The sequence below is a fragment of the Ochotona princeps genome, chromosome 7 (genome assembly GCF_030435755.1).
Source record: "Ochotona princeps isolate mOchPri1 chromosome 7, mOchPri1.hap1, whole genome shotgun sequence".
Classification (NCBI taxonomy): domain Eukaryota; kingdom Metazoa; phylum Chordata; class Mammalia; order Lagomorpha; family Ochotonidae; genus Ochotona; species Ochotona princeps.
The window spans coordinates 4,047,672-4,066,030 of record NC_080838.1 but is presented as its reverse complement, the minus strand read 5'-3'; the positions used below and the strand labels follow the sequence as shown (position 1 = coordinate 4,066,030).

The 18,359-nt window shown below is 45.2% G+C and overlaps 2 pseudogenes; both read left to right on the top strand.

Annotated features, from left to right (window-relative positions):
* The first annotated feature begins 10,978 nt into the window (after positions 1 to 10,978).
* On the top strand, positions 10,979 to 15,495 carry LOC131480860 (casein kinase II subunit alpha'-like; annotated as a pseudogene).
* Positions 15,496 to 16,273: 778 nt separating this feature from the next.
* LOC101523013 (large ribosomal subunit protein uL11-like) lies at positions 16,274 to 16,981 on the top strand (annotated as a pseudogene).
* Positions 16,982 to 18,359: the final 1,378 nt, after the last annotated feature.

Here is an 18,359-nt window from a genome sequence, read left to right as displayed (position 1 = left end):
AAGTAAAATATTAAAAAATTTATCAGTATACTGATAAAAACAGATATAAATCATTATCATAAAAATAAATGCAACAACACATCAATAAATTCAAACATAATAGCCAAGCTGCACCTAACCTGAGGATGTATAAAATGATCCAATAAATGCAAATCAACCAACCAAATATTTCACACAAACAGGATGAAGAACAAGCATTATTAAAATTACCTTACAAAAAGCAATCTATGAAATTCTACATTTACTTTGTAATAACTTCCATATATATATTGAACAAACCTACAAATATAAAAATATAACCCAATATACCTCAATTGAGGTAAATAGAAATAGTTCTCAATAAAATTGTATCTACAGATGACAAATGTAGAGTCATCACACAACTGAATGCCAAAAAACCAAAAGTACTTCCTCTAAGATATGTAACCAAATTCGAATGACTATTTTTTATTGTTATGTAATTTAATATTCAACCAAATAGACAAAGGAAGGAAATAAAAAACAGAAAAGCAAAAATGAAGATACTCCATTTTTTTGATTCTAGATTTCATTTATTTCCCCTGATTTCATTAATAGTGAACCATAATGTATGCCAAGAGACTGCATTCAGCCATTAAAAAGCGTAAAATACTTTTATTTACTATGAAGTAGATGAAACTGGATGTAATAAAATGAAATAAGGCAAATGGAGAAAAAAATCTAACATGTTATCATATATAAGTGCTAAAAAACAGCTGCCAATTTAGAATTGTGATGCTACAGGTTGGTAAGTTTGAAGACCGGGGAAAGGAAGGATGTAGAAGAGGTAGCAAAGAAAACGAGACAGAAGAAACAAGACCCAGTGTTTCATCCCAGTGTGTTATGACTAGTGTTCACAATATAAGCTTATGCAGGACACTGGAACACACGACCCTATGTGCTGTAAGAACACAGACACATGGAAAGCCTGGTACCCGGTTTACTCAGCTTATGCTGTATGTATACTCAAACGCTACACTGTACCGTATAATAGTATTCAAGTAGGTGTTGATCAAAATTCTCCAGAATCTTAAAAATTGGAATCATCCCCTGACACTAAAAATGACCTATTTAGAAGAAATTTCATAGCCCCCCCATGCACAGAAAATATGCTTTACAGAATTAAACACCTGATGGTAAATCACTGTCTCTATGACTTGTATAAGTGAAATAAATTAATGAAAATTATTTTTTTTAAATAAGAGAAAAAATAATCTAAAAACAAGAATCGGTATGCATGTTTGGTGCAGCTTTGCACACGCAATTTGGAGGTCCACATGCTTCTTCGTAGTGATTCTAAATAAAGCAGCACATTATGTGAAGGAAAATCTCTCTGAACAGCGAGGGAAGGTACATACCGACTGGCCGGCCATAATCAGGACAAGTTAAGGCTGCAGTGTCTGTGCCCAGCCAGTGGGAACTGCTACTTAGCAATGTGATCAGAGACCTCGGTGAACACTAGATGAAGAAAATAAAGACAAACCCGGTCCTAGAGAATCACAAAATAAATAAGTGCACATGGAGGACATGTTAGACTGCAGTCCTCTACCCTGCCAACACCTCAGACACCATCAGAATTTATGCACAATTGGTAACCTAAGAATATTGCCCCATATATTCCAACACTTGCTAAAAATGCATGTATGAGAATTAACAAGCAAGAAAAAATATTGTCACCAGTTTCAAAAACCAAAGCAATGGCCTGCATTGTGGTATATATTATGTAAAGCTGCCAGTTGCGACACCAGCATCCCATGTGGAATCAGCTGTTACACCTCCATCCCAGCTCTCTGTTAATCTCCTGGGGAAAACAGTGTAAGATCATCCAAGTGCCTGGGCCCTGATCACCCACACGGAAGACCTGGAGGAAGCTGCAGGCTCCAGGACTCAGCTTTGTCTAGCTTGGTCAGCTTGGTCCAGCGCTTGGCCCACCACCATCTGGTAATGAGCCAAAGGGCAGAAGATCTCTATTTCTTATGCTTAAACTCTCAGTTGAAAATAAACAAATAAAATAAACAATAAGTAATAATAATATGAGAATAAACAAATTGTATTTTTAAGGTTTATTTATTTATTTGAAGGCAGGGAGAAAGAGATCCATTCTCTGGTTCACTGCATATATGACAGCACTTTCTGGGCCAAACCTAAGCAAGGAAACAAGAGCTTCTTCTGGATGTCCCACAGAGGGGCAGGAATACAAGCATTTGGGACATGCAAGGCTTATTTTCCAGTTTTTCTAGTGGGGAGTAGAACTGTAAGTAAAGCAGCCAGATCTTGAGCCCATATGCAGGTAACATCTTGACTTACTGTGATACCACCTTACTGAAAAACACAGATTAAGCAATCACAAACATGAATGATCAGACAGGACTGGAATTTAGTCACCTCTGGGAATGCAAGATCAAAGAGACTAAGACCTGAAATGACAAAGGTTTTTTTCTCCATAGGTCTGAAGTTTATATTGTTTACAGTCTTACTGAAACTTGACAGAAATTAAAGTTGTAAAGAATTTACTTTTCTTTCTCTGAGAGCATGGCATAAACTCAGGTTCCATGCAAGAGAACAAAGATGTAACATCCAAATCAGTGAGCAAACCAGAAATCAAAGCACCAGGACATGTCAGAAAATGAGCTCTGGGAAGCAGCCTGCTTATACTTCACAGGGAGACCCACACTCAGCAGCTTCCCCATGTTCCCAGGCCTTGGGGATCATTCTTTGAGGACACAGTGGGGGGCTCACTGTACTGACTGAGGGCATCCTAAGCAGGCAGAAGTGTCAGAGTGTTGACCTGGGAACTCTTCACAGCCTGCAGTGTCTCCTCCAGAATCTTAGCTCTCTGCTGCAACCACACATTCAAAACCAAGTTAAGGTTGTGGCCTCTGTGATAATTATTATTTTTTTAAACACCAGATGTGTTGTATTTGCTTAATACCAATTTATTACCAACAACTAATCACAAAACAATTATTTCATCATCTGCAGTTAGTAGAGGCTTCAGGGTGAAGGCTCAATCTCTATCCACAGGTGCAGGTTAATATTAAGGGATAGCAAGTGTCAGATCTTTCTGGACTTTTGTCCCCTTTGAGAAATTATCTGGGTGCATAGTGCAGTATCCTTGCAGCTAAAATCCTCCCCTTACATGGGACATATCATCATGTAGGTGCCAGTTCTAATCTGAGCGACACTGCTTCCCATTCAACTCCCTGCATGTGGCCTAGGGAAGCAATTGAAGACAGCCCAAATCCTTGGTACCCTGCACCCATGTGGAGGACCCAGAAGAGGCTCCGGGCTCCTGGGTTTGGATTGACACAGCTCAGGCCTTTGCAGTCACTTGGGGAATGAAACAATGAACAGAAGATCTTCTTTTTTTTCTCTCTCTCCTCCTCTCTGTATATATGATTTTCAATAAAATAAGTATTTTTTATAAAGACCCATGTCCCAGATATTGAGCACAAATGATATTTTTAAACCAGTCAAACCCAATTTTTATTATGCATTTTACCAGCAGACGTGGGCCACTGCAAATATTTCTTGAAATAACTTTTGAAACCAGGCACAAATACATTCACATATTTGCAAGTGCTCAAGGCCACCAAATGGCCTTATCTTTGGAAAGATTCTTTGTTGGTACAAATAATCCTCTGACTAAACCAGCTTGTGTGTGCAAAATGAAAGTGCCCAGTTTCTCAAACACACTATCCTAGCATTTACCTGGGCCATTCTCAAGGTTTTACTGGCTAGTAGCCGAGGCTGAGAAAAACCACAGTGCATCAATCATTTCTTTTTTGTTTGTTTGCTTATGATTTATTTTATTTTTATTGCAAAGTCAGATATACAGAGAGGAGGAGAGACATAGAGGAAGATCTGGCATCCGATGATTCATTCCCCAAGTGACCACAAGGACCAGTGTTACTACACAACTTCAACAACAGGAAGAAACATCAAAATTAACAACATCAAGTTAATTCACATGGCATTGAGTGACCAATAAGTTAGAAAATGCAAGTTCATAACCACATCCTGTAACTACTTCCTTGATATCACTCTCAATTTTAATATATACACAACTGGCTGCTAGAAACTTTTTTTTTCTCCCAAGATAACATGTTTTTGAGTTTAACCTAAATCAGCATGGCACAGGAACAATGAAACGACTAACTTTAACATCCTTCATATATAACAGCTGAGTACAAAATTAGCATCAAAGTTTCTACACAGTTGCATCTTGTTTTGCATTAACAGTCATAAATTGAAAAAAGTTTTTTTGGGGGGGGGAAATTAAGCCACAATCTAAACTTTGCAGTATATAGTGATTAAGCATGGTTTTACAGAACTTTGCATTTTAACAATTGAAGAAGAGAAAAGTTTTAGGCAGGTGAGCAGTGAATTCCCCAACAACCCAGTGGATGAGGAAGAATTTAACTCTACATCCTACCTAGTAAAGTCCAGGAGAAGCAAATAGGGAGCCTGACCAGTAACTACAGGCTGAGGCATTATAGGCTAGGTGTTCCAGAGTGTCTCTATCAGTGTCTCTCTCTATCTGAAAAGCCAATGGGAAGCCTGATCAGTAAGGTACAAGGTGAGGGATTATCAGCTAGCTGACCTTTATTAGTCTCTGTCTATCTGAACTAATTTTGGGGCTCACAAGCAACCCTGATGATCGGTGTATGAGAGGGCTGGGAGTCAAGGCTGGAGCTAGATAAGGACCAGAAAAAGTTCCTCTCCTGAGTCCAGAAGGAAGCTTACAATCCTTGTATTTCTGAGTACAACCTGGGGCTCCTGACTGTAGTTCTGATGTCACCAGATCCTATGAGGCTTTTCTTCAAGAGCAGTGCAGCAGAGTGAGGAACCCAAAGTCCCCCTACTGTCCCCCTCCCACCCTGGGGCCTCAGGAGATGCTGACACACACTCACTGCTTCCAGCCTGAAGAGTCGGGTGTCCAGCACAGGCTCCTGCAGGGAGGGAGCTCACAGGGCAGCACCTCCTGAGCCACCTGGGCTTTCTTGGGAACAGAACCAGCAGTACAGCTATGGTAGAGACAGAGAAGAGAAGTTTCACAGGCTTTTCCTGGGTGCATCAGAGGCTGTGCAGCCAATCAGAAGTGCAATGGGTGTAGGCTGTCCTAAGAATTTGAGAAAAAGCGGGAGTGAGGGGAGTGGCTCCACCTCAGGCTGGGTGTGGCCTCCTCTATTGCAGCTTGAGCCTTCCAACAGCAGGGGATGCTGTCGATTCTCACATCAGTCCATCTCCCGGCTTCTCCTTCCCTCTCTGCTTGGTGTTGCAAGTCTGGAAACCCAGAATTATATGACGATAGGCTCCAGTTACAATTCCCTGAATGTTCAATAGATTCTGGGACTTTTCTTGGCTTTGTTTTCCATTAGTTCATTTGATTTTAAAATGCAGAACTGAAGAATATTTTGAAAATATGATATAAACTAATCTTTTCAATCTCTTTTAATGATGTTCATTAACTGGTCTGTACTTTTTGCTTTCATATTGTAACATATCTGCTTCTTATAAATACATAGTAATTTGATTGTATATATCAATCCCCCGCCCAGAACTCTTGTTGGATTCTCTCATCAGTGTGTTTGGTTTTCCACAAAAGGGCCATTAGTGTACATGGGTAGTTTTGCTTCTTAAAACTTAACCATTCTGCTGCAGTTTCCTTTCTGTGTTTAATCACATGATTACACATTCACAACAATGTGTAAGAGACAAAGTGTCAAGGGGTTTTGTCCAGGTTAAATCTAGGGAAAAAACTTGCTGTGTTATACTTTATAGATATTGTATTTATATTTCCTATGACATGCTTCTTTTTGGAGGATTATGAATAATTATCTTTCAAAAGTCATATGTACAGAGAAGAGGAAAGACAGAGGAAGATGTTTCTTCCACTGATCCACTCCCCAAGCAGCCACAATAACCAGAACTGCACCAGTCTGAAGCCAGGAGCCCAGAGCCTTTTCCAGGTCTTCTTCTCAGGTCAAGTGTCCCAAGGTTTTGCACCATACTAAACACCTTCCCCCAGCCACAAGCCGGGAGCTGGATGAGAAGTAGGGCTGCCAGGATTAGAACTTGTGCCCATAAGGCATGCCGGCATGTGCAAGGCAAGGACTTTTGCCACTAGGTTATTGCAGCAGGCCCTGTTTTAAAACATCTTATTCCTAAGTATTACAGAAAATCCTCTCATGTCATAAAAGGTTAAAAGTTTTATGAGGGATGATATTTATATCCCTGAAATTGATTATTTACATGGCATTTTTTCTTAATGATTATCCTAATTACCATTTTGATATTTATTTGCTTTTTATTGGAAAGACAGATTTACAGAGAGAAGGAGAGACAGAGACAAATCCTCGATCTGCTGGCTCCCTTCACAATTGGACCCCATCATCGGAACTGAGTTGATCTGAAGCCAAGAGCCTCATCCAGTCATTCCATGTGTGTGCAGGGTCCCAAGGCTTTGTGCCATCATCTGCTGCTTTCCTAGGCTACAAGCAGGGAGCTAGAAGGGAAGTGGAGCAGCTGGCACATGAACTGGCACTCATATGGGATCCCAGAACATGCAACCTGAGGATTTAGCCACTGAGTCATCAAGCTAGACCCAAAATAGCTGTTAATTTTGTTAATGCATTGCCACAGTGGATGGTTTTCAGTAATGCAAACACTCACTTGAGGCTATAAATGGATCTCCAGCTACTGTGCTGGTTCATGGGATATATTCTGTATTTTGTCCTGTGCTTTAGAAACTTATATAAATCTTGTCTGACTCTTCATGTCTCGAGCCCTATATGCCTGTAGCTAGGCCTGACTTTGTATATCTTCATTCTTGTCCCTGGGCTATAGGTTATCTGCAGTTTCAACACCTTGCATGAATGTGGCCCATATTCATCTATGTATTTTGTCATTATAGAAACCTGTCATTTGGGCCTGACATGGTAGCTTAGTGGCTAAATGTATTTGTCTTACATGAACCGGGATCCAATTTGTGCAGTGATTCCTGTCCTGCTGGCCCTGCTTCCCATCCAGCTCCATGCTTGTGGCCTGGCAACACTGGGTAGGATGACCCAAAGCTTTGGAACTCTTACCCATGTGGGAAACCTGGAAGAGGTTCCTGACTCCTGCATTAAGATTGGCTCAGCTCTGGCCATTGCAGCCACTGGGATATTCCTTGTGCCTACAGCATGAGCCATCTGCATGTCAATCAAAATTACTCACTCAGATCCATCATCACTATTTTCCTCCCTGTAAATCAACTGTGCTCCAACTTCTTCTCACAGCTCACTCCTTCCTTTACCCTCCTCTGTTTTAAGTTGCCTTGTTAGATTTCCTCACTGAAAATCTGAGCTGCCACAGTCACTTCTCCCCCTCCTTCTCCCTCTTTCTCTGCCTGAAACTGCAGTCTTTCCAAGGTGTAAACTTTTTTCTTTTCTCAACTTCACCCACCCCCACCACTAATCCAGAGGGGTGGGGTGCTGGATGAGGTAAGTAACAGCTACTTACAAACAAAACAGGATGCTACTTGCCAAACTTGTTCAGTAACTTGCTATAACAGAGTCCTCCAAAAGAGATGAATATTAAAGTAGAGATTTCTACACCTTACATTTTAATTTAAGGGAGACAAAATATTTTCTAAATGTAAACTTAAGAATACGTAACCTCTTTTGCCCTATGAACAATGTTTTTACCCGATTAGATATAGCTCTTGATATGATCTCTAAAAGTGTAACCATTTTGTCAAGGATAAACTGATATAGAAATAAAATCTAATCCAGTGTTCGGTAGTGGAGTGTCCTGCAAGTGGAGTGCCTGGAAATGCAGTCTCCTGCAGCTGGCTGCTGCAGGGGTGCCCCAGCCAGGCTGGACCCAATGCTGTGGACTCAGACCATGGTCACTGCTGCCAAGTGTTGACCACGTCCTAAGCGAATCTAGGCAATCTCCCTTGGCACAAGTGTGAACTGGGGCTGGACACACCTAACCAGGCTAGACTGCAGCACCATCTGGTGCTCTGGAGATCCTGGTTAGATGTAGGATGGACTAGGCTAGGTCTCTGCCCCTACTGAATCATGTGTGAGCAGTGTCTGGGTATGTACAAACCTTGGCTGGGCTGAAACATCCAACTCCTTGCTGCTTGTGAGTGCAAGAATCATGATTGGGAGCAACCCAGACCAGGCAAGGGGAAGGTACCCACCAGCATATATTTGACATAGGTCTGGGGGAGACCTGGATAAAGCAGTTCACATCACCCAATGGCAAATAAGAGCACTAGAACAGGGTGTGGCTCAGGCCAGTTTTGCTCACAACACATATCAATGCACATTACACAATGCCAAGATTAGTTAGCCACACCAGATGTAGCCATAGTGCCCAAACAGCACATATGAGAACCAGAGAGTGAGGGAGCAAAGCTGGTAGGGGAAATGTGGGATCCCCTGCTGAACAGACACTCCCATTTGGAGAGTGTGGGATGGGATGGGGCCAAAGGAGATCAGGCAGGGCTACCACACCTGTGGGCCTTATGCAAACTAGATCAGTGAAAAGCTAGGCTGGGCTGACTACTCCAACTGTTGCAAGCATAAATTACATTGGGTGAGGGTTGGTTGGGTTTTATCATAGTATCAGTTGGCAGAGGCTGGCACCGGAGGCTTAATCTGTCAAGTTAAACTGCAGAACTACCTGGAGAGTGCATAATCCCGGAGTTGGAGTGGCCTAGTAGGGAAATAGTGGGCACCTCCCTCTTGGGTTACCACTTCCACTGGAAAGCATGAAAACCAGGACTGGAGCAAGCATGGCTAGACAGAAAGTCACCTGCCAGTATCTTTGCGGACTAGATAGTGGGGATGGTTGGGTTGAACTAGGCTTCAATGCCCATTGACATATATGAGAACTAAATGGGGTGTGGGACAGACTAAATATATCTGTGGTACATAGTGGCAAACATGGGAACCAGGGCATGTGGCAGGCCTGGTGGGGGTAATGGAGGTTGCCCCAACTAGGCTGCAGCTCCCTCTGGTTTGTGGGAGAGCCGAATATGAAGTGGGCCTGATCGGGCTGAACTACAACGATTGTTTCATGTGGAAGACAGGGCTGGAACAGAACTGACCCAGCAATTGCAACCACAAGCATGTGCATAAACTGATTAGGGCAATGGACTGTGCTGGACCCTGTACTGTCAAGCAAACACATTGATCAGGTCTGGTATCACCTCAGATGAAGTTTCTTTGGAGATCCCTCCAACTGAACTGCTGATCTCAGAACCCCAATCATGAATAGACTATTTTAGCCTGTGGATTCTGAAGAGATACCATCAAAAACTGCTTGAGCAGGACCCTTGAGCATGCCCCACATCGGTGATCTGGGATGGGTGGGAGGTTGGGTGGACTTCTCCCTCTGTTTCTGCCCTAACCCCCAAAATATAATATTAGTGTGGAAATAATGGTCTTACCTACTTTCCTGTAACCCTTGACACTTTGTGCCCTAATCACCTATGTAAGATTATCAAAATGAAAATATATCTTAAAAAAATCTAATCCGCTGTTACATTGTTCCAAGGTAAGAGGGGAACCCATGCTCTCTATGTTCTAGATTTTATAGTAGCATGTCAAATGGTTGGTTACAAACATGAACATGGAATCAGTCAGCACCCAGTTGGGTCAAGGGACCTGAAGCTGCCCTGCCCACATCTTACTATTGATGCTGAACAAGCAAAGCACTGACTCAATGATGGCCAGTCAAGTGAAAGGCCAGGCATGGGCAGGAGGGGAATCCAGTTTCCAAGTCATTTTATTCAGAATTTTGAGTTTGCTTCCTGAATCAATAAATACTATACAAAGCAATGTAAATATGGCTACCATTTTATCTCCCCTGCTCCCGCAGCTGGGTTCAACCACTGGGCAACCTTACTGGTGCCTCCCTGCACTTTTTGGTCTAGCACAGGAGGTTTTATGCCTTGGAGAACCCCTACATTAAGTCTGGAAGAATTCAGCTGGGAAGGGAGAGCCTCTGGGACCTGGGTGTAACTAGGTTGGGGAAATGGGTTAGTGTTTTTTTTCTTTTCTTTTCTTTTTTTTATTTTTTTGGAGACGGTGCCTGGGGCAAGAGCCTACCCTAAAGAAAGGGTTTCTAAAATGTTCACGGTTCCAATAATGAAGGAATTAGAAGCTCAGACATTATTTTATGGATGTGGATTTATGACAAATGTTACAAAGTGAGCATAGGGATCATTTGTTGAAAAGGTTTCTGTTGCTAACAAATAGAAGACCGGAGAGAACACATTGTGATTTTATGTGGGTCTGGTGCTGTAGCTGGATAAAAGGCTGAGTGAAGAAGTTGGTGGCCGACTCTCCTTGGCCTTAGCTCCAGACCAGGTGTGCATGCTACCGGCTACATACTACTGTCTGCTGCTCGAGAACCAATCAGACTCAGCCAGTGATCCTGCTCCACCAGTAGGCAGTGTGCTTGCCAATTGTTCTAGGGCTGGGCTCCTCCGACAGTGACCCTAGTCCCAGCCAGCATGTGTTGAGTCCCCAGCCCCAGAACAGGTCCACCCGGCCACCTCACCTCACCCTGCTGTGTCATCTCCCACTGAGCTGCTTGTAATCTCCTCCAGCATCATGAGGTCTCATTCCTGGAACATTCATTTCTAACCTGTCTGCCCCCAGAGTCTTCCTGCTGATATAGGCCAAAGTGGGCTAGTGTGGTAGGGAATTCAATGTGAAACACTGCAACAACCTATTTTTTTTTTGTCTCATGAAAAGATGCTCATATGGACAACTCTAGTTTGCAAAGCAGGATTTAGATAAGAAGCAGAATGAAGATGATCTGTCCTAGCAGCTGGAGGGGACTCCAAGGGAGGAAAGATCCAAGGAAATGATGGAAAGTGTGTCCACTGTGCACCATCTCAGGGAAGTGTTCACATGAGTCACCCCAAGGGCAGAGAGAGAAACTTATTCGCAATATGCAGTAATGTCTACCATCTCACCGTAAAACAAAGGGCTTCCTTCTCCCAATGTTGTGGGGTAGGTAGCTAGTTCAGGGTCACAAGCTTGGAAGCCATACCCCACCCTACCCCACCACCTAGGTGTTCCCTCCTACCCATCTATCATCATCTGGATCCTGAGAGGGAGCAGCATTGCATTGTTGTGCAACCACAACCCTCCCAAGCCCCCATAATGGCCCCTAATAGTGAGGGCCTGGCTCTCTTGGTCACATGCTTCCATCACTCTGACACTCCAACTCTTGGTCTCTCCAGTAGCTTGTTGTTCTCTGGCTTCCTGCAGACAGACTCTGAGGCCAGGTAGCCCCTGAGCATGGCCCCTGTATGTCTATTCCTGACCCTCTGTTCACTGCTTGGATGGAACAGTAAAGATGTTAATTCTAGGATGCCTTGCATTTCTAATTTGTGTACCTTGATGAGCTGCAGCAGAGAGGAGGCCTAGCAGTAATGGAATGTGAGCAAAGAAACCAGGGAAATGTGGATGTCTGCACCTTGAGCCTCTCTTCAAGAAGTGCACTCCAGGGCCAGGTCCCTTCTGCCCGTGACCCTGTGGCCCCAGTGTGTTTGCTAAACAGCAATGTTTACAGAAGAGGCAGGTAAACAGGAGGCAGGTAAATAGACCAATCAGCCTGGGTCAGCTCTCCCTACCTTCAGAGAATGACCTCAACAACAGCATTAGATGGTTTTTTACAAATAGGGACCAGGTGAATTGGACAGACACAGGAGGCTGCCATGTTTGCAGTGGGTGGACAATGGGTGGACTATAGCACTGCAGGAGGCAGTCAGGTCTAGGCTGGCTCTGCCAGGGACCCTGCCACCCCCGCCCTCCATCTTGCTCCTTAGAGCTAAGCTCACTCTCCGTGGGCCCACAGCACCTTTAGCATTCCCGTGTTTCGCCGTTGCAGCAAGCACAGGTCCTATAGGGTGGCAAAACCTGTGCTTCTAGCCTGCCTACCACACCCTCCTCAAGCTAATCCAGGCATTTCACCAGCTCCACAATATGCCAACACCTCTGTCCAGCCTTGGTTCTGCCAGGAATAATGGCCCCAGGCAGCAATTCCTGTGTCCCCAGCCTAATTGTCAAACCCTCCAGGCTTCAGAATGCTTGGTCACAAATCCACCAAATTCGTACAAACCTGTATTGTCCACCATTTCCGCAGCTCGAGTGTCAGGATGGCTCAGCCAGCAGCCCACTCCCTCCAACACCCACTGACCCATGAGCCACTTTTGAACCATGAACACTCTGCTGCTGCTGCCTAGTTTGCACCCTGTGCTTCTGTCTGCCAGCCTCACCACCATGTCCACTGCTCCAGTGCCAGGAAAGGTCAGCTCAGCCAGAATAGATGCACTTCATCGCACATGTACCATGCTCTGCCTTCAAATCCAGGGTGAGCCCTGTGTGCCCTGCAACCACAATACCTCTAACACTCCTGCCAGTGTGTCTAGCAAGCCTCCATGAGGTCTCTCCTGTGCCTTGACAGCTCCCCCATGACAACATCCTGGCTGACCATGGCCACCTGCTCCAAGGCCACACTGGCTCTTTCAGCATCCCGCCACACACAGCAAAATGGCCCTGCTGGACTGCTTGTTGCTGCTGAACAATGCCAGCTTGGAGGGCAACCCGGGTCCCAGCCTGCCTGCCATCCACTCTGGGGCCAGCCATGTCCCTCCAGCACTCAGTGCCATCTGATGTACTTCCAGAGCCAGAGGGCCTGCATCCCTCAGCATCTAGCCAGTCAGCCCTTCCTCCCTTCTGGATGCCCCAGGGCTAGGCATGCTTGGGCTCTGTCCCACCTGCCTCTTCACCTGTGCCAGCCACACATCTAGCCTGTCCACCCTGCCCATTGAAATAGTGGCAGACTGGCTGTGTGGTGACCTCAGGACTCCAGTCTGCCCAGTCTGCTGTCGCAACCGCTGTTCCAGGACCAGGCTGATTTTGGTGGTGCCCCTCTGCTCTCAACTTCAATGCCAGGCAGGCTTAGCTGGTACCCAATCTGCTGCTGTAGAGCCAGACCAGTTCCAAGGGTTATCCACCAGCCCCCAGCACACACTACATCTGCTCCAGGACCAGTGGGTACAGCTGGGTCTCAGTACCTCTAGTCTTCCCTCCACCTTGCCTGCTGCTCGAGGACCATGCAGGTATGGCCAGTGTCTGCATCAGGTCTTTCGCCTACCTACAGCTCCAGAGCCAGTTCCACTTGCTCTGTACCCACTATGCATCTCCCATGCCTACCTCACCAATGTTCCAAGGCCAAGTCAGGGGCAGAGTTTTTCCAAGACTGGATCTTACTTCTAGCCACCCTCATGCCCAGATGAGGGACTAGTCTTCCAGGGTCCCTGCTGTTTCCCTTTCTACCTTTCCTTACCCCCTCCCCCAGCACTTGCATGTCAGTGCTATGATCTGAAAAAAGTGGGTCCAGCTTCCTTTTGGGTACTTTCCTCTGCTTTTGCTCCATGTCTGCACACCACATTTGCTGCCTCTAAGCATGGCTTGATGTGGAGATCTGTCACACTTAACTGTGTTGCTGTTTGCAAGATGGACTTCTGATGCCATTTTCTTCATGACTTCATCCTACAACCTGCTGTGACCTAGCACAGGGTTTGACCCAGGGCCACCTGCATGCTCTTCTCTGCCTGTTTCTGGCCACACAGGAGGGTACCTGCAACTTCCTGGAGGCTGCAGTAGAGCAAAGAAGGGATCCTCCAATGATTGCATGGCAGGTTTATTGATTTGAAAGCCATGGTGACAGAGGAAAAGATATCTTTCATCAGTTGGTTTTACTCCCTGGTGACCAGGACAGTCAGGTTAGGCTAGGCTAAAGTGAGAAATCACATGCTTCATCCATGGGAGCAGGGACATTTCTCAGGTGCATTATTAGAGAGTTGGAATGAAAGTGGAGCAGCCAGGACTCAATTTGGTGCTGTGATGGGGAATGGCAGTATTGTAGGCATCTCCTTGAACCAGCACACCAGAATTCCAGCACAATTTCAGAGTGGTGAGAAAATGAACAGTATTATCATTTCTTTGTATATTTTCTAACATTTTAGAATCACATGTCAGATCTTGATAATATCAAAAGAAGGGGGGGTTCACTCTTTTTTTTTGTATGTAAGTGAAACTGTGAGAACTGCTAGTATAAAATTTCCTGGTCTCTATCTGTGTGGTCAGATGGAGCTGAGCTCTCCCCCAATGCAATCAGGGCACTCTCTGACTCTAACTCATAGTGCAGCATTTGCTTGTGTGCTTCCTCAAATCATTTTTGTTTTCCTTCAAGATATACTGTTTAGGACCCAGCATGGCAGCATAGTGGCTAAAGCACTCTACTTGCAAGTGGCGGTTTATGTTTCAGCTTTTGGATATCACATCCAGATCCCTTCTTGTGGCCTTGGAAAGCAGTCAAGCATGGTACAAGGCCTTGCAATCCTGAGCCCACATGGAGACCCAGAAATAGTTCTTGGCTGCTGGCTTTGCATAGGCTCAGTTCCAGCCACTGCAGCTGCTGGAATAGTGAGAAAATAAGAAAACATGATAAGTTAAGACTCTGGGGTATCTTAATAGTGGAATAAATATCATTAAACATATATCATTGACACAGTGAAGGACCGTGAGTGAAAGCCATCAGCTTGGGCCCAGTAGAGTAGCTAAGTGGCTTAATCATTCCCTGGCATGCCCGGGAAGGTATATCAATACCAGTTTGTCTCCCTGCTGTTCCACTTCCCTTCCAGCTCATTGCTTATGGTCTGGGAAAGCAGTAGAGGATGGTCAAAAGCCTTGAAACTCAGCACCCATTTGAGAGACCTAGAAGAAGCTCCTGGCTTCTGGCTTCAGATCAGCTCAGCTTTGGCTCTTGCAGCCACTTGAGGAGTGAACCACAAGATAGAAAATCTTCCTCTTTGTCTCTGTCAAATCTGCCTTTCCAATAAAAATGCATAAATCATTCTTTTAACAAGACACCAACTTTGGTGTTTGAATATATATGCAACTCTACCAGCTCCACACAAACTTTGATATCCAGGTTCATGTGTATGAGCTACTTACATCTCTGGATTACAACCACAGCAAAGGAATCATGCACAGGGATGTGAAACCTCACCAGGTCATGGTAAAGGCCCAATAAAACAAACAAACAAGCAAACCAACAACAACAACAAAAACAGTTTATAGACTGGAGCCTGGTTGAGTTCTATCATCCTGCTCAGGAATATGCTGTCTGCAGTCCTTGTACATTATCAGAAGGACACCTGGCTGCACGATGGCAAGCATGATCTTCTAAAAGGGGCTGTTCTTCCAGGAGGAAAACATCTGTGGTGAGCTTGCTTATATTGGCAAGATGCTGAGCATGAATAAGCAGTATGGGTATCTGAAGGACTATGTAGACTTAGATTCGTACTTCAGTGATATCCTGGGATGATATTCGCGGAAATGCTGGGAGAACCTGATGCATAGTGAAAACAGACACCTTGCCAGACCAGACTGAGTTGGCTTAGTGACTTCCGCAGTTCCTTTCTGCTGGGTTGTCAAGCAGGTTAACAATGATAGTCATTCCCACTTCCAGTGAAACCCAGACCTTCTCAGCAACTGATGACTCACTCTCTAATAAAACGTGAGCAGTCTGGGCCTCCTACTGCGTTCTCTACTTCACCTGCACAGTCAGCTACACCATCCATCATCTGTGAGTTAGGGACTGGAACGGCAGCTGAATGTCCAATGGGAGAGGATTCTCTATCCCTCCCACTCCATTCTCGTTTTGGAGACTCACTGTTAACTTTCATGGGGTTTCAGTCTCATTAACGATTCCAGGTCATGCCAAAGGTTCTGGATGAGATGCCTCTGGAGCAGGGATTTTTGCCCGTTTGCTTCATTTGGAAGTGAAACCTTTTCTTTGGAGATACAGGAGCCTATGTTGGAGCAGATATTGATTCTTTGGCTCCTTAATACAGCTTAGTGAATTTCCTATTTCTTTCCCCTCCTACTCTCAGCAAAAAAAATGCAATTAAGGCAGTCCTGGAATCCCAGAGAAATCCCAACCTTGGCTTCATTGGATTCAATGCACATTTAAAAACATTAGTTCAGCAAACCCTCTGGTATTCCCTGTCCCCGCCTCTGTCTTTTCCAGGCACTGCCATCCAAACAGCCATCTTACAGACTCAGAGTGCAACAAGACAGATTAAAAGCACCTCACTGCAGCTCATAAATCACTTGATCTAAAAGCAGACAGAAACCAGATTGGCTGAAGCAGCTCTCTTTCTCCAAATATGAGGTAATGGGAGAACTGCCCTGAATAATTTAAGCAGAAAACCAAACGGTGCTGAAAAATCAGGGGAGGGGAGAAACTGAGTGGGTGGGTGAGTGTAAGGATAAGTACTTTTGGTTTTTGCCTGAGAGGAGGCTGCAGTGCAACTTTCTTAGGTCGTCCAGAATCCAGATTCATCTGACACCAGACGCCTCCACCCTGCCACGCAAGTTCGACCCCAATGAGATTAAAGTAGTGTACCTGCGGCACACTGGCGGCCAGGTGGGTGCCATGTCCGTCTGACCCCCAAGACTGGCTCCCTGGGTCTGTCTCTCAAGAAGCTGGGTGATGACATTGCCAAGGTCACCAGGGACTGGAAGGGCCTGCGGACCACAGTGAAGCTGACCATCCAGATCCGACAAGCGCAGATTGAGGTGGTGCCGTTGGCCTCTGTCCTGATCATCAAAGCCCTCAAGGAGCTGTCCAGGGACCACAAGAAGCAGAACATCAAACACAGTGGGAACATCACATCTGATGAAATTGTCAACATCGACGGCAGATGTGCCACTGATCCTTAGCCAGAGAACTTTCTGGAACCATCAAAGAGAATCTGGGGACTGCCCAGTCAATGAGCTCTAACATGGATGGCCGCCACCCGCACGACATCATAGATGACATCAACAGTGGTGCAGTGGAGTGCCCAGCTTGCTAAGAAGAAAAAATGTCTCAATAAAGGATCATCTAGCAATCCCCCCACCCCCCGAAAAAAAAAAAGGAACAAGTAGAGAAGAGAGGAGGAAAATAGAAGGGGCCAAGTGAGAAAAGTGAGAAGGCAACATGGCGGGAGGAGAAGAGCGATATCAGAGGGACTAAGCAACCAGCTTGGGTGGTACCAAAGAGCAGAGGAAGAAAAAGCCCAAGAAGAACCATGGCTAAGCAAGACAACTATGGCTCAAATATGCAAAATAATTGCTGCACTAAGATGTTCAAAAGAAAATATTCAACATGATACATATTTCTCATTTTTTTAGGTTGTACTACAATGCATTTATTAACATCAAATAGTATTCAGCAGGAAGGGAGCAGCCTCTGGAGCTGGGGCAGGCCCCTGTACAGCTCACTGCATGTACATGATGGCTAGAATCAGGGCTCTGAGCATAAAGACGGACCTCTCCTGGAACCTGGCAGGAGCCAACAGGCTGCTAGAATTTTTAACCCCCAGAACACAAGGTTACTCCCACCTAACCCCAACCACCGAACAATATTGTCGGTGGGTGGGGCCCGGGCCTGCCCTGTTCTCCAGATTTCCACTCTCAGTGTACTCACCAGGAAGGGAGCAGCCTCTGGAGCTTAGGCAGGCCCAGGGACATCTCACTACGTGTACGCAATGGCTGGAACCAGGGCTCCAAGCAGGGAGATGGACCCAGCCTGGAACCTGCCAAGATTCACTTTATTATTCATTAGAAGATCAAAACGAGAGTGAGAGAATCTCCTGGGTACTAATTCACTCTTCAGATGATTACACCATAATCAAGGCCAGGAGCCAGGCTGAAGCCAGGCATCTGAAACTCTAGCTGGGTTTCCCATGTGAGTGCAGGGGTTCAAGCACCTGGACAACCTTGTACTACTCTCTCAGGTGCATCAGCAGGGAGTTGAACCTGAAGCAGAGCAACTGGGACTCAAGCTGCCATTCACATGTGTTTCTGAAACTGCAGATGGTGGCTTAATTCTCTGTGCCACAATGCCAGCCCAGTAGGGCACACTTTGGAGAGAAATGTCTATGGTTACAAATTTACCTAGTTTTAAACCATCTTCACATTACTTACACCTAAGCCAGTGTGTCTACCATGTACGTACATAGCCAGTTTACTGGGTTGTTTAGGGAATGACAAGGGGTATTCTGGATAGGCTCAGTACACATGTGGTTTTATTTGCCTTTAGTTGAATCTGCAAGCAAGGAACCTGGCCAGAGGGAGGTAGGCAGTGCCTCACAGTGTCTAGTAGGGAAGATTTTAAATGTCCTCAGAATACAAAAATTATACTTGCATACAGGGCTGCTGCTGTGGAACAGCTCCATATAGCCACATTGCATGTATCAAAACACTCTT